This window comes from Malaclemys terrapin, chromosome 9, assembly GCF_027887155.1.
Source record: "Malaclemys terrapin pileata isolate rMalTer1 chromosome 9, rMalTer1.hap1, whole genome shotgun sequence".
Taxonomy (NCBI): Eukaryota; Metazoa; Chordata; order Testudines; family Emydidae; genus Malaclemys; species Malaclemys terrapin.
The window spans coordinates 59,066,749-59,080,308 of NC_071513.1; the positions used below are offsets into that span (position 1 = coordinate 59,066,749).

General features: G+C 44.6%; 1 long non-coding RNA gene across 2 annotated transcripts; it reads left to right on the forward strand.

Annotated features, from left to right (window-relative positions):
- Positions 1-329: 329 nt before the first annotated feature.
- On the forward strand, positions 330-13,163 carry LOC128843616 (uncharacterized). Of its 2 annotated transcripts, none has more exons than XR_008446319.1 (4): positions 330-452; positions 952-1,057; positions 4,132-4,226; positions 12,921-13,163. It is a non-coding gene; the product is annotated as an uncharacterized LOC128843616 (long non-coding RNA). The 2 variants fall into 2 exon arrangements; XR_008446320.1 differs by lacking the exon at positions 12,921-13,163 and adding an exon at positions 4,927-5,063.
- The last annotated feature ends 397 nt before the right edge of the window (positions 13,164-13,560 follow it).

Here is a 13,560-nt window from a genome sequence, read left to right on the forward strand (position 1 = left end):
GAGGAAGAGTCAAGTTATAAGTAATTTAAGTATGAAAATTACCTTGCAAGAAATAATGGGATCTAAGTGCAGTGCTACCCCATGGTGATGGGCTGGGATTCATTCAAGGCGTATTATGGAATGTAGGCTGCAATTGCTGTACAAAGACTTTGAAAGGAAAGTGATCAGATGGCTGTAATCTACAAAGTGCCTTTGTAATTGAAGCATGAAGCAACAAATGGTGAATCGGAAAGATCACCAAATGTATAGTTTAGGGCTGTCAAGCGATTAAAAAAATTAACCGTGATTAATCGTGCCATTTAAATGCCTGTTCTCCCTTTCAGGTGACATTGTAAATAAGAAGCGGGCAGCATTATCTCCCATAAATGTAAACAAACTTGTTTGTCTTAATGATTGGCTGAACAAGTAGTAGGACTGAGTGGACTTGTCAGCTCTAAATTATGTAACAAAAGGTAAGTTGCACTTTGACAATAAAGAGTTTGCACTACAGTACTTGTATGAGGTGAATTGAAAAATATATTTCTTTTGTTTACAAATTTTTGCACTGTAAAAAAGATAATTGGAAATAATAATATAAAGTGAGCACTGTACACTTTGTATTCTATGTTATATTTGAAACCGATATGTTTGAAAATGTAGAAAAACATCCAAAATATTTATAATAAATTTAAATTGGTATTCTGTTGTTTAACAGTCTGATTAAAACTGCAATTAATCACCATTAATTTAATTGAGTTAATCACTTGAGTTAACTGCGATTAATTGACAGTCCTAGTAGAGTTATACAGAAACAAGATATGGCGTGGTGGGTAAGGCATTGGACTGGGACTCAGGAGATCTGGGGTTGCTTCCCAGCTCTGTCAGAGACATACTGTATGATCTTGGGCAAGTCACTTATCTTCTCTGCCTTGGTGTAATAATAGGATAATACTACCTTTCTCCCATCCCTAGTCTGCCATGTCTTTTAGACTGAGCTCTTTGGGTGTGCACAGCAGCTAGCACTGCGGTGGCCTTGATCTCATTTGAGGCTGCAAGTTGGTACTGTGACACGAAAATGGTAAGTAAATTTGGAATTTTACTTCCCCCTTTTGTAGCTCACGTGTACATATAGCTTTATGCCCTCTTTCAGAGGAAAGGGTAGCCTGTCTAATAGCAAACGTGGACTTTTCCCACTGACATGGTTGTTTATTTTCCTCTAAGCTTTTCCTTCCCCACCCCCCGCTTCCAATGTTTGCATCTGGCTGCCCTTAATTAGGGCAGTTGTTCCCAAACTTGTTCTGCCACTTGTGCAGGGAAAGCCCCTGGCGGGCCGGGCTGGTTTGTTTACCTGCCACGTCCACAGGTTCGGCCGATCGTGGCTCCCAGTGGCTGCGGTTCACTGCTCCGGGCCCATGGGAGCTGCTGGAAGTGGCACAGGCCAAGGGATGTACTGGCCGCTGCTTCCAGTAGCTCCCATGGGCCCGGAGCAGCGAACCGCAGCCACTGGGAGCCACGATTGGCCGAACCTGCGGACATGGCAGGTAAACAAACCAGCCCGGCCCGCCAGGGGCTTTCCCTACGCAAGCGGCAGAACAAGTTTGGGAACCACTGAATTAGGGTATAGAACTGCATTTGCAAAGGAAGAGCTAAAGGTTGTTTTGGCATTTCAGGGTGTTATAATCACTTTACTGTAAAAAGCCCCTGCAGGCTGATACTCAGCCTGGAAGGGAATTTTATTATAAAACTGAAAGATGAAGAAAAAAAATCAGATTTAAAAAAAAAAAAAATCAGCCAAGAGGATTTTATTTATTTGGCTCCAGATTTTTTTTGGCTTGTATCTGGAGGGAAAATGACTGATTTCTACATGCTGGCTTTTCCCAGGCACTAATTCTTTAACCTTCTTGGCACCACACTTATTGCTCAGTCTTGGGGTTAACGTTTTCCACTCACATGGCAAGAAACTAAAGTGGAACAATCCATATGTGGTGTCTGTTCACATGCCATACGGATGCTGTTACTCTGGGCAAATGCTCTTCATTAGCTATGAAAAGATTATCTTGACTGTTGGCTTCTAGTATCTAACAAGTTTTCTTGACAGGAAAAGAGAAGTGCATATTGTAAATAAAACTGGTTGAAAATTTTAATTTGAAAAATATGATTTTGGTGAAAACAAGTTTTTGTAGAAAAATGTAGTTTTTAATTATATCTTTGAAGGTAGATTTTAAACAAAAATTAAAATATTAATTTGTTTCATTTTGAATTGAAATTAAAAAAGTGACAATGTTCAAAATTTTAAATTTTAATTTCTCATATTCCCCTCTCTTTTTGGCACTGAATAATGTCCAGGGATTTTTCACTTTTTCCATTGAAATATTTCCTAAATTGGAGAAGTTCTGAAATTTTAGAATGGCAAAAGGGAAAATGAAAGTAAAATTTTACCATTCTCTAAGGCTATGTCTACACTACAGCATAGGAAGGAGTACTGTGGAAAGGAATCTGGGAGTCATTGTGGATTACAAAATAAATATGAATCAAGAGCGTTACACTGTTGCAAAAAAAAGCAAACATTCTGGAATGTATTAGTAGGAGTGTTGTAAGACACAAGAAGTAATTCTGCTCAACTCTGTGTTGATTAGGCCTCAACTGGAGTGTTGTGTCCAGTTCTGGGCACCGCATTTCAGGAAAGATGTGGACAAATTGGAGAAAGGCCAGAGAAGAGCAACAAAATGATTAAAGGTCTAGAAAACATGACCTATGAGAGAAGATTGAAAAAATTGGGTTTATTTAGCCTGGAGAAGAGAAGACTGAGAGGGGACATAGTTTTCAAGTACATATAAGGTTGTCACAAGGAGGAGGGAGAAAAATTGTTCTTCTTAACCTCTGAGGATGGGACAAGAAGCAATGAGATTAAATTGCAGCAAGGGAGGTTTAGGTTGGACATTAGGAAAAACTTCCTGTCAGGGTGGTTAAGCACTGTAATAAATTGACTAGGGAGGTTGTGGAATCTCCATCATTGAAGATTTTTAAGAGCAGGTTAGACAAACACCTGTCAGGTCTAGATCGAGGTGGAGAACCTTTTTTCCATCAGGGGTCACTGACACACTGAAAAAATCAGTCATGGGCCACACACCACCCTGTGGGGTTGCAGAGGCTCAGGGCTTCCCCTAGGCTCTGGGGTGGGGCCAGAAATGAGGGGTTCAGGGTGTGGGAAGGGGCTCCAGGCTGGGACAGGGGGTTGGGGTGCAGGAGCGGGTGTGAGCTTTGGCTGGGGGTGAGGGCTCTGGGATGGGGCTGGAGATGAGGGGTTTGGGGCACAAGAGGGGGCTCTGGGCTGGGGCAGGGGGTTTGGGTGTGGGTAGGGGTGCAGGCTCTGTGAGGGAGTTAGGGTGAGAGAAGGGGTTCCGACCTGGGGCATGGTGTATGGGGTGCGGGCTCCAGCCGGGCAGCACTTATCTCAGGCGGCTCCCGGTTGGTGGCGCAGCGGGGCTAAGGCAGGCTCCCTGTCTGCCCTGCTACGTGCTGCTCCCAGAAGCGGCCGCCATGGCCAGTCCCTAGGCAGAGGGGCTAGGGGGCTCTGTGTGATGCACGCTGCCTGCAGCCCCTGCCCCTGCCGCTCCCATTGGCCATGGTTCCCCAGCTTCCCTGATCACCTCTGTGCCTAGGGCCCACCAGGGACATGCCGGTCGCTTCTAGTTGCTGCACGGAGCCAACTGGACTTCTAATGGCCTGGCAACCCTCCCCCCCCACAGCAGGGCAAGCCGGTGCTCATGGCTCCAACCCCGTGGGGGGTGCTGAGGCTCAGGGTTTCTGGTCCGCAGCACAGAGACTTGCCGTGGGCTGAATGAAATGAAGCAGGGGGCCAGATCTGGCCCATGGGCCGGAGGTTGCCCACCTCTGGTCTAGCGCAGGGGAGTGGACTAGATGACCTCTCGAGGTCCCTTTCAGTTCTATGATTCTATGATAACTTAGGCTGCTCAGAGGTGTGAATAAATCACCCTTCTGAGCGACATAAGTTACACCGACATAAGCACTTGTGTGTACGGCGCTATGTCAGCAGGAGAGAACCTATGTATGTGGGTGAAGAATGAGGCCTATTGAACTTACTCATTTTGATCCTTTAAAATCATTAACAGCTTTTCTGTCTGTTGCTAGGTACTTCTGTCTGGAACCAGGGACCACAGAAGCCCATGAAGGAAAATAGCAAAGCAAAGAAAGTTGGCTGAACTTTCTTGATCCTCAGGAAAAAGGTAGGATTTGTTGTGGTTCAAGGAATGAGTGAAGGTTTAGGCTGACGTATATTTTATCTGAATGAGTTCACTCAACGCTACTCTAAAGCCAGGCCTGAACCCTGTACCTGGTAGTTTAAAACACTCGAGGATAAGTCAAGACTGGAACATGCCGTCTGTATGAAATACATGGTGAGATAAATGGCAGTGCTAGAACACTGGCCGGTTGAATATTAACCACTTGGGTTTCACAGTAGCAGCCATGTTAGTCTGTACCGGCAAAAAGATGGGTTGTACATCTCACATCTACATTAATGCATGAACACATGTATGTATCACAGTAGCCAACTCTGCCTGAACTATTCCAAGTCTCAGGTCTGCCTTCTGAGATGGTAAGCACATCAGGACTGATCATTTTCTGTCTCCAATCTGTGCTGTGCACGGAACGATGGCATCGATCCTTTGGTGTAGAGAACGGCTCCTATATTTTTTAAGAAGAAATACAGAGTGCATGGATCCATCTTGCTTTGTTTAAACATAGATCACATACAGTGACAACTATTGGTTTTAATCTGGTTCTGAAATGTCATGTTGTCAGTCGATGACCACATTGACCTGAGCTTTGTGCCTGGTCTGTTTCAAGGAGGGGTTGTGATGGCCTGTGACTTTTTGCCTGAACAATTTACCTTGCCTAGTAGTCATTTCAACTTCTTTTTTTCAGGAGAGGCATTATTTGCCTGTTGTGCTCAGGAATACTGATCAAGGATTATCTCTCTGGGTCTTCCTTACACATACAGGGCAAGTCAAATGCCTGGAAAGGTCCCACATCAAATTAGCATAGCATTCAAACAGAATTTGACTGGTACTTGGGAGAAAACATAGGCACAATGCAAATGTAAATATGCTTTAATTGCTTTATTAAACCTGATTTTTTGCTTTCATGAGTTGGGCATCATTACAGTTGTCAGGTTGTCTTTGGATATTCAGGAACCTCAGTCTAAGCTGCATTGTAAATTCATCAGTCTTCACAAATAAATGTTAAGTGCATTATTGATGTGCCCTGCCATAAATATCCCCCTGGTTCTCTAGGCAAGGTTCTTTTGTTGACGCCTTGACTTGTTTAAAATATTATGGAAAAGACCATCAATACATGCACTACAGCCACTGTTTGTTATGTATTAAACTATTTTCCCTTCTAACTATCAAACAGTATCATAAATTAAGGCTTAAAGTCTGTCAGTGTGCCCCTTCAAAGTTAGCAGCATTGTCAAAGCCATAGAAATTTTCCATCTTCCCCAATGCAAATAGGAGTGGAATGTGTATAATTTCATAGAAGTTGCAAATGGTAGCAGAGATACTGTAATTTGTATTTCAGTAACACCTATTCATCACATTTATTATGGCAGTGCCTAAGGGCCAACCAAGAATGTGGCCCCCATCGTGCTAGGCACTGCACAGACCGTAATAGATGGGCTGATAATCTAAATAGACCAGATACACACAGAGCAGGGAAAACGATAGAACCTACAAGCAGAGTGAAAAATGGGATGGCAGAAAATATTGTGTTAGTTCCATGATTTTTTTGGTGGCTTTACTTTGGAGAGTAAGAGGGGTAGATACGGAGTGAAGCTGAGGTGAAGAGATGGGACAGGCAGGGTTGTAACAAACAATCGATTAGCACAGGCCAGAGAAAATCAAGTCAAAATGGTAGAAAGTTGTCTGAATGTCCAGAAGTCCCTGCTTTGGCTGCTTCTGCTCCTATGGGCTGGAGTCTCTGGCTAGCTGCTCCCTGCAGTTCCCTCCCAGGCTTTATGGTGGTGGGGGATGAGTCACCAAGACAAGGGAAGGGTGGCAGCTAAGCCCAGGTCTCCCCAGGCCCAGTTCAGTGCCTTACCATAAGATGATCGGTCTTCATGATTGCTGTACAGAATTAGTACTGCAAACAAAGAGTATGTCTACACTATGGGATTAATCCAAATTTACAGAATTCGAATTTTGGAAACAGATTGTATAAAGTCGAATGTATGCGGCCACACTAAGCACAGTAATTCGGCGGTGTGCATCCATGTACTGAGGCTATCGTTGATTTCCGGAGCATTGCACTGTGGATAGTTATCCCATAGTTCCCACAGTCTCCCCCACCCATTGGAATTCTGGGTTGAGATCCCAGTGCCTGATGGGGCAAAAAACATTGTCGCAGGTTGTTCTGGGTACAGCCTCACCCCTCCCTCCATGAAAGCAATGGCAGACAACCGTTTCACGCCTTTTTTCCTGGGTGAACTCAGCAGACGCCATACCACGGCAAGCATGGAGCCCGCTCAGCTCAAGACAGCAGTCATGAACATTGTAAACACCTCGCACATTATCGTGCAGTTTATGCTGAACCAGGACCAGAAAAATGAGGCAAGGAGGCGGTGGCGACGGCAGCGGGGCACCGAGAGTGATGAGGACATGGACATGCACATGGACACAGACTTCTCTCAAACCGCGGGTCCCAGCGCTTTGGAGATCATGTTGTTGATGGAGCAGGTTCTATCCGTGGAACGCTGATTCTGGGCCCGGGAAACAAGCACAGACTGGTGGGACCGCATAGTGTTGCAGGTGTGGGACGATTCCCAGTGGCTGCGAAACTTTCGCATGTGTAAGGGCACTTTCATGGAACTTTGTGACTTGCTTTCCCCTGCCCTGAAGCGCCAGAATACCAGGATGAGAGCAGCCCTCACAGTTGAGAAGCGAGTGGCGATAGCCCTGTGGAACCTTGCAACGTCAGACAGCTACCGGTCAGTCGTGAATCAATTTGGAGTGGGCAAATCTACTGTGGGGGCTGCTGTCATGCAAGTAGCCAAAGCACTCATTGAGCTGCTGCTACGAAAGGTAGTGACTCTGGGAAATGTGCAGGCCATAGTGGATGGCTTTGCTGCAATGGGATTCCCTAACAGTGGTAGGGTGATAGATGGAACCCATATACCTATCTTGGCACTGGAGCACCAGGGTACCCAATACATAAACCGCAAGGGTTACTTTTCAGTGGTGCTGCAAGCACTGGTGGATCACAGGGGACGTTTCACCAACATCAACGTGGGCTGGCCGAGAAGGGTTCATGACGCTCGCGTCTTCAGGAACACTAATCTGTTTAAATGGCTGCAGCAAGGGACTTACTTCCCAGACCAGAAAATAACCATTGGGGATGTTGAAATGCCTATAGTTATCCTTGGGGACCCAGCCTACCCCTTAATGCCATGGCTCATGAAGCCATACACAGGCAGCCTGGACAGGAATCAGGAGATGTTCAACTACAGGCTGAGCAAGTGCAGAATGGTGGTGGAATGTGCATTTGGCCATTTAAAAGGTCTCTGGTGCACTTTACTGACTCACTCAGACCTCAGCCAAACCAATATCCCCATTGTTATTGCTGCTTGCTGTGTGCTCCACAATCTCTGTGAGAGTAAGGGGGAGACCTTTATGGCGGGGTGGAAGGCTGAGGCAAATCGCCTGGCTGTTGATTATATGCAGCCAGACACCAGGGCGATTAGAAGAGCACACCAGGAAGCACGGCGCATCAGAGAAGCTTTGAAAACCAGTTTCATGACTGGCCAGGCTACTGTGTGAAAGTTCTGTTTTTCTCCTTGATGAAAACCCGCCCCCTTTATTGACTCATTCTCTGTAGGCAACCCACCCTCCCCCTTCGATCACAGCTTGCTTTCAAAGGAAATAGTCGGTATCGTTTAAAAATCATGTATTCTTTATTGATTATAAAGAGGGAGAGAACTGAGAAGGTAGCCCGGGTGGGGTTTGGGAGGAGGATCGGGGGGAAGGAAAAGGCCACTAAAAAAAGGTTAAAATAATGACAGCCTTTTGCTTGGGCTGTCCACTGGGGTGGAATGGAAGGGTGCATAGAGGCTCCTCTCCACCCCCCGCGTTCTTACACGTCTGGGTGAGGAGGCTATGGAACATGGTGAGGGGGGAGGGTGGTTATAGAGGGGCTGCAGCTGCACTCTGTGATCCTGCTGCCATTCCTGAAGCTCCACCAGGTGCCGGAGCATGTCTGTTTGCTCACGCAGCAGCCCCAGCGTTGCATCCTGCCTCCTCTGATCTTCCTGCCGCCACCTCTCATCTCGAGCATCCCTCATGTCCTCATGTTGGTCCCTCCTGTCCTCACGTTCACTGGCATCTTTCCTATACTTTGAAATCGTGTCCTTCCACTCATTCAGATGAGCTCTTTCATTGCGGGTGGATTCCATGATTTACGCGAACATCTCGTCTTGCGTCCTCTTTTGCCGACGCCTCATCTGAGATAGCCTTCGGGACGGAGGAGGGAGGCTTGAAAAATTTGCAGCTGCTGAAGGGAGGGGAAAAAAGGAGAATTTTTTAAAAAGATACATTTTACAGAACAATGTTTATACTCTTTCACGGTGAACAACACTATTCACATTACATAGCACATATGATTTCTGTGCAAGGTCGCATTTTGCCTCTTAATATTGAGTGCCTGTGGCTTTGCTGCTAGAGATCACAGATGCAGGTCTGGGCAACAGAATTCGGCTTGCATGCGGCCATGGTAAGCCATTGTCTTTTGGCTTCTGCGACCTCCTTTCCCACATACCAAACAAAGCTTGTTGAGTGCTGTGGTTTTCCTGTTAATCTTCAGCAGCAGAAAGCAAACTAACCCCCTCCCCATCCAATTCTCTGGGATCGCTTTATCCCTCCCCCCACCACGTTGCTGGTATCAGGGAAGATCCCTGCTAGCCATAAGTGAAAAACTCAGTGCCAATCTCCCCCACCTCCGCCCCGCGCTTTGCTTACTACAAGGAAGGATTTCTTTTCAGCCACAGGCAAACAGCCCAGTAGGAAGGGCCACATCTATCCCCTTAATTAAATTCCCATATTTCAACCAGGTTACCATGAGCGATATCACTCTCCTGAGGATTACACAGCGAGATAAAGAATGGATGTTGCTTGAATGCCAGCAAACACCGGGACCATACGCTGCCAGGCTTTGTCATGCAATGATACCAGATTACTTGCTGCAAGCAAGCGTGGTCAAGTGTCCTACCATGGAGGACGGAATAAGGCTGCACTGCCCAGAAACCTTCTGCAAAGGCTTTTGGAATACCTCCAGGAGAGCTTCATGGAGATGTCTCTGGAGGATTTCCGTTCCATCCCCAGACACGTTAACAGACTTTTCCAGTAGCTGTACTGGCCGCGAATGGATCCCAAGTCCTCAAGGCAAATTAATCATTAAACGCTTGCTTTTAAACCATGTTTTATATTTTAAAAGGTAAACTCACCTGAGGTCTCTTCCATGGGGTCATGGTCTTGGGTACTGGCTTGGGAGGGTATTTCAGTCAGGCTGAGAAAAAGATCCTGGCTGTTGGGGAGAACGGAGTGCTGTGTGCTCTCCACAAGCTCGTCCTCCTCCTCTTCCCATCTGCAGAATCCTCAGGTGTGGCTGATGAGATTACCCCTGCCTCGGAATCCATGGTCAAAGGTGGGGTAGTGGTGGCGGCCCCCCCCCCTAGAATTGCATGCAGCTCAGCGTAGAAGCGGCATGTCTGTGGCTCTGACCCGGAGCGACCGTTTGTCTCCTTTGTTTTCTGATAAGCTTGTCTGAGCTCCTTGACTTTCACGTGGCACTGCTCTGAGTCCCTATTGTGGCCTCTCTCCATCATGCCCTTGGAGATTTTTTTCAAAAGTTTTGGCATTTCGTCTTTTCGAACAAAGTTCTGCTAGCACTGAATCCTCTCCCCATATAGTGATCAGATCCAGTACCTCCCGTACGGTCCATGCTGGTGCTCTTTTTTGATTATCGGCCTGCATGGTTACCTGTGATGAGCTCTCTGTGGTCACCTGTGCTCTCCTGTGCTGGGCAAACAGGAAATGAAATTCAAATGTTCACGTGGCTTTTCCTGTCTACCTGGCCAGTGCATCCGAGTTCAGATTGCTGTCCAGAGCGGTCACAATGGTGCACTGTGGGATAGCCCCAGGAGGCCAATACCATCGAATTGCGGCCACACTAACCCTAATTCGAAATGACAATATCGATTTTGGCGCTACTCTGCTCGTTGGGGAGGAGTACAGAAATCGATTTTAAGAGCCCTTTATTTCGAAAGAAATGGCTTCGTTGTGTGGACGGGTGCAGGGTTAATTCAATTTAACGCTGCTAAATTCGAATTAAACTCGTAGTGTAGACCAGGCCAAAGACAAAAGACTACAGAGGTGGTAGCTGATTAATCTGACCACAACTAGAAACAACATAACAAAGAGCTAAGCGGAAGTTATTAGACTCCCAAATTTCTCTAACTTTCTCATCCTTCACTTGACTCTTTAATACCCTTCTTATTGAAGGTTTTCAGAACTAGGGGCAAAATTAATCTCTTCTGTCCTCACGGCTGATTTCTTATTTGTTGTATGGATATCTATTGCCTAGAATGCTCTTGTTCCACCTCTACTAGTCCCTCTAGTACAGTGGAAGTTCCTCTCCATGGAATGAGTACAAAATAGTTAGAATTTTGCTATAAACCATCTTTGCTTACATTAAAAAACAAAAACAGACTAACCATTTCCTGCCTCCTTCTCTACTTTTAAATAATAAAACAATTCCTTCCAAGGCTGAGCAGTAACTCCTAATGAATACTCGGGGATTTCCCACTTGCACGGTATTCTCTATGGCAGTGGGTCTCAATTTTTCCACACCATGACTCCATGTAACAGGAGAGGGTTTGGGGATCCCTCTTTCCCCATTTACCCATAAGAAAATCGAGGATGTTTATGACCCCACGTTTCAGGGGATTCAGGGGGTTGAGCAAATCCAGGAGGATCACAACCTGAGTCCTTCCTTTATAGCTAGATGGGAGCAGGGAGGTTAGAGAAACTTTTATCTAACAGAAGATGATGATATGAAAAAGGCTTGAGAACCACTGCTCTCATGCACATCCATCCTAGAATACATTTAAAGGTCCATTCAGTGGCAGTGGGACCAGAAGACCCTGTGATACAGAAGATGGCACACTGCAGTGGCCCATGCAACCTTATTTCAGACCCCTGGTGCTTATGCTTTTTGTTAATTGCATGATCATATATTTATTCCATTATTTTTTGCAACCTTAATGGTCTCTTAACATAGGTTTATATATATATATAATAAATGTGTATATCTTAGCACCAACATGCATGTTTCTTCCACTTTTAAGACTTTCATGGTCTTATCCAAATGCTCCCTGAGTTTAATTTTTCACCATTTCTTCATTATTGCTCCTTTCATTGTCTCCTAATCTCATTGATGACCTCATGTTGTGCAAGTAAATGTCAAAACATAATCAGTTTCCCACTTTGTATCATGAATGTGATCAAGTTCTTCTTTTCAAAAATCTCATTAGTAAGAGAACATTTCTTTTTAATTGTTACACTGAACCCCTTATGCACAGTAGGTGTAACTTCATACCCTTCTGTGACAACAATGTCTTATTGCATATTTCTAATTTATGGCTGACCTAAACTACTCTTTTTGCATAACCCCCTGAGCTGAATTGGAAATAGCAGAAAAAATGCAGGTGCCCAGATTCTCCCCTGCACTATGGCCTTTTGGCACAGTGTCACGAGTGCAAAGCAGTCCTAATGTCTAGGGATCTGGACATAGGAAGATCTTCTCATGTCATAGAACACACGTAACAGCCATTCCCCTCTCTGTAATGTAAGAAGAGAACTCATTTTTCAAATTTTCAGAGTATAGTGACTATTGTGCAGCTATGTATGCCTGTGAATATTCATGCTGGGAGTGTTTTTGTGATCACTTTAAAAGTTCTGTCAGATTGGATGAATCTCAGTCAGGAAGCAGTGATATCACATAATGTACGTCACCTGTTGGAAATAGCGACTTATGAAAAGTGAAGGCTCAAAGCAGTAGTTGCAGTAAATTGTGGGGAGTCAGTAGGCTGAACTGTTTGTACAACGCAGTCGTTTGGTAACTTCAAATAAACATAAATGATTTGTCCATTTGTGGATAACAGAAAATGGGGTTGAAGGCAGTCTAATTGTTCTCTTGAATGTCTTTCTCTGCTCTATCAATTCCATCTTGTATCTATGCCTTAGTGACAGGCGCTTGTGTATTAAACATTTCAATTCCCAGTTGGTCATATGATGCATGTCCAACTAAGTAAGCTTGTAGGTCAACAGATGTCAATTGTATGTCCAAGCATCCCTTTGAAATCAATGGACCACAACAGATTGTTGCTTTGTAGTAGGCTAGGCTTTAAGGAGTTAATCATGCTTTAAGTTTACAGATCATTTTTTTAAAATGATTACCCAATCTGCAGGTTTTAGAACATAGAGTTCTAGGTCAGCAGAGAGAAGACAACACTACTTAACCATCGATAAGAGTTTGTTTACCTGGCAAGCAAATACAAGAGTAGTCATAATTGCCATTGTTACATAAATATGTGGGAATGGTGGGATGGGAAGGTGGAAGTTTACTTGGCCAATACAACTTATTCTTCAAGGGCCCATGGATCAATATGGAAATCTTCTGAAGATCACTCCACCACTTATCTGTTCTTTACCATTGCATGGTCACTGTACAGCAGCAAACAGTGGCTTTCTTGCTAAGAGGGGCATGATCTTGTGGTTAAAACACAGGGCATTGGTTTTTGTGAAAGAAAGCAGGTTGGCTTACTAATAGCAGACAGAGTGAATTAATATAATTCCTTTGTTTCCCCACAGAACAAATATAGCATAAGGAGCAGCAATGCAAGATTCCACCAATGTGCCTCAGACTCCAGAGGAATTTGAGGATTTCTTGCAAGGCCTCAGAGGCTAATGAGTGAAAAATTGCAATTTGGATACAGCTTTTAGTGATGTGGCCATTTGTCTAACAGGAATTAGAATGAGCCCCCTTCCCTGACTGTTTCACATAGAGCACCAAACAGTAGTAGATCAAAACTAAGACACTTCATATCCACTTGGACTGCATTGAAGGTAAGCAGATCTTGTCACATTTTACTTTCCAGTAAGTTTAGTGCCCTGTGCATTTTCACTTCATCTGCCTGCTTAGTACAATAATCAGTTATATACCATCCTTCTGCTTGGATTCAGTTCCTCCCAGCAGGATTCAGTCACTCACCTGGGATTTCTCCCAGAAAAAACCTCACAAACTGCTAGGAACTGTGATATTTTTTTTCTTTTTTTTTTTTTCCAATGTAATCCTTACTACTTATGTCAAGAAAGGGCAAAAATCCTTCTGCAGTTGGGAGTTTTACCACAAAAAGTCTTAGACTACAATTATAAAACGTTGCCTTTAAATCCAAGTGCAGCTCTGTGTACTTTTTCCTGTTTGACCGATTTTTGAATTAACTTTCTTTCC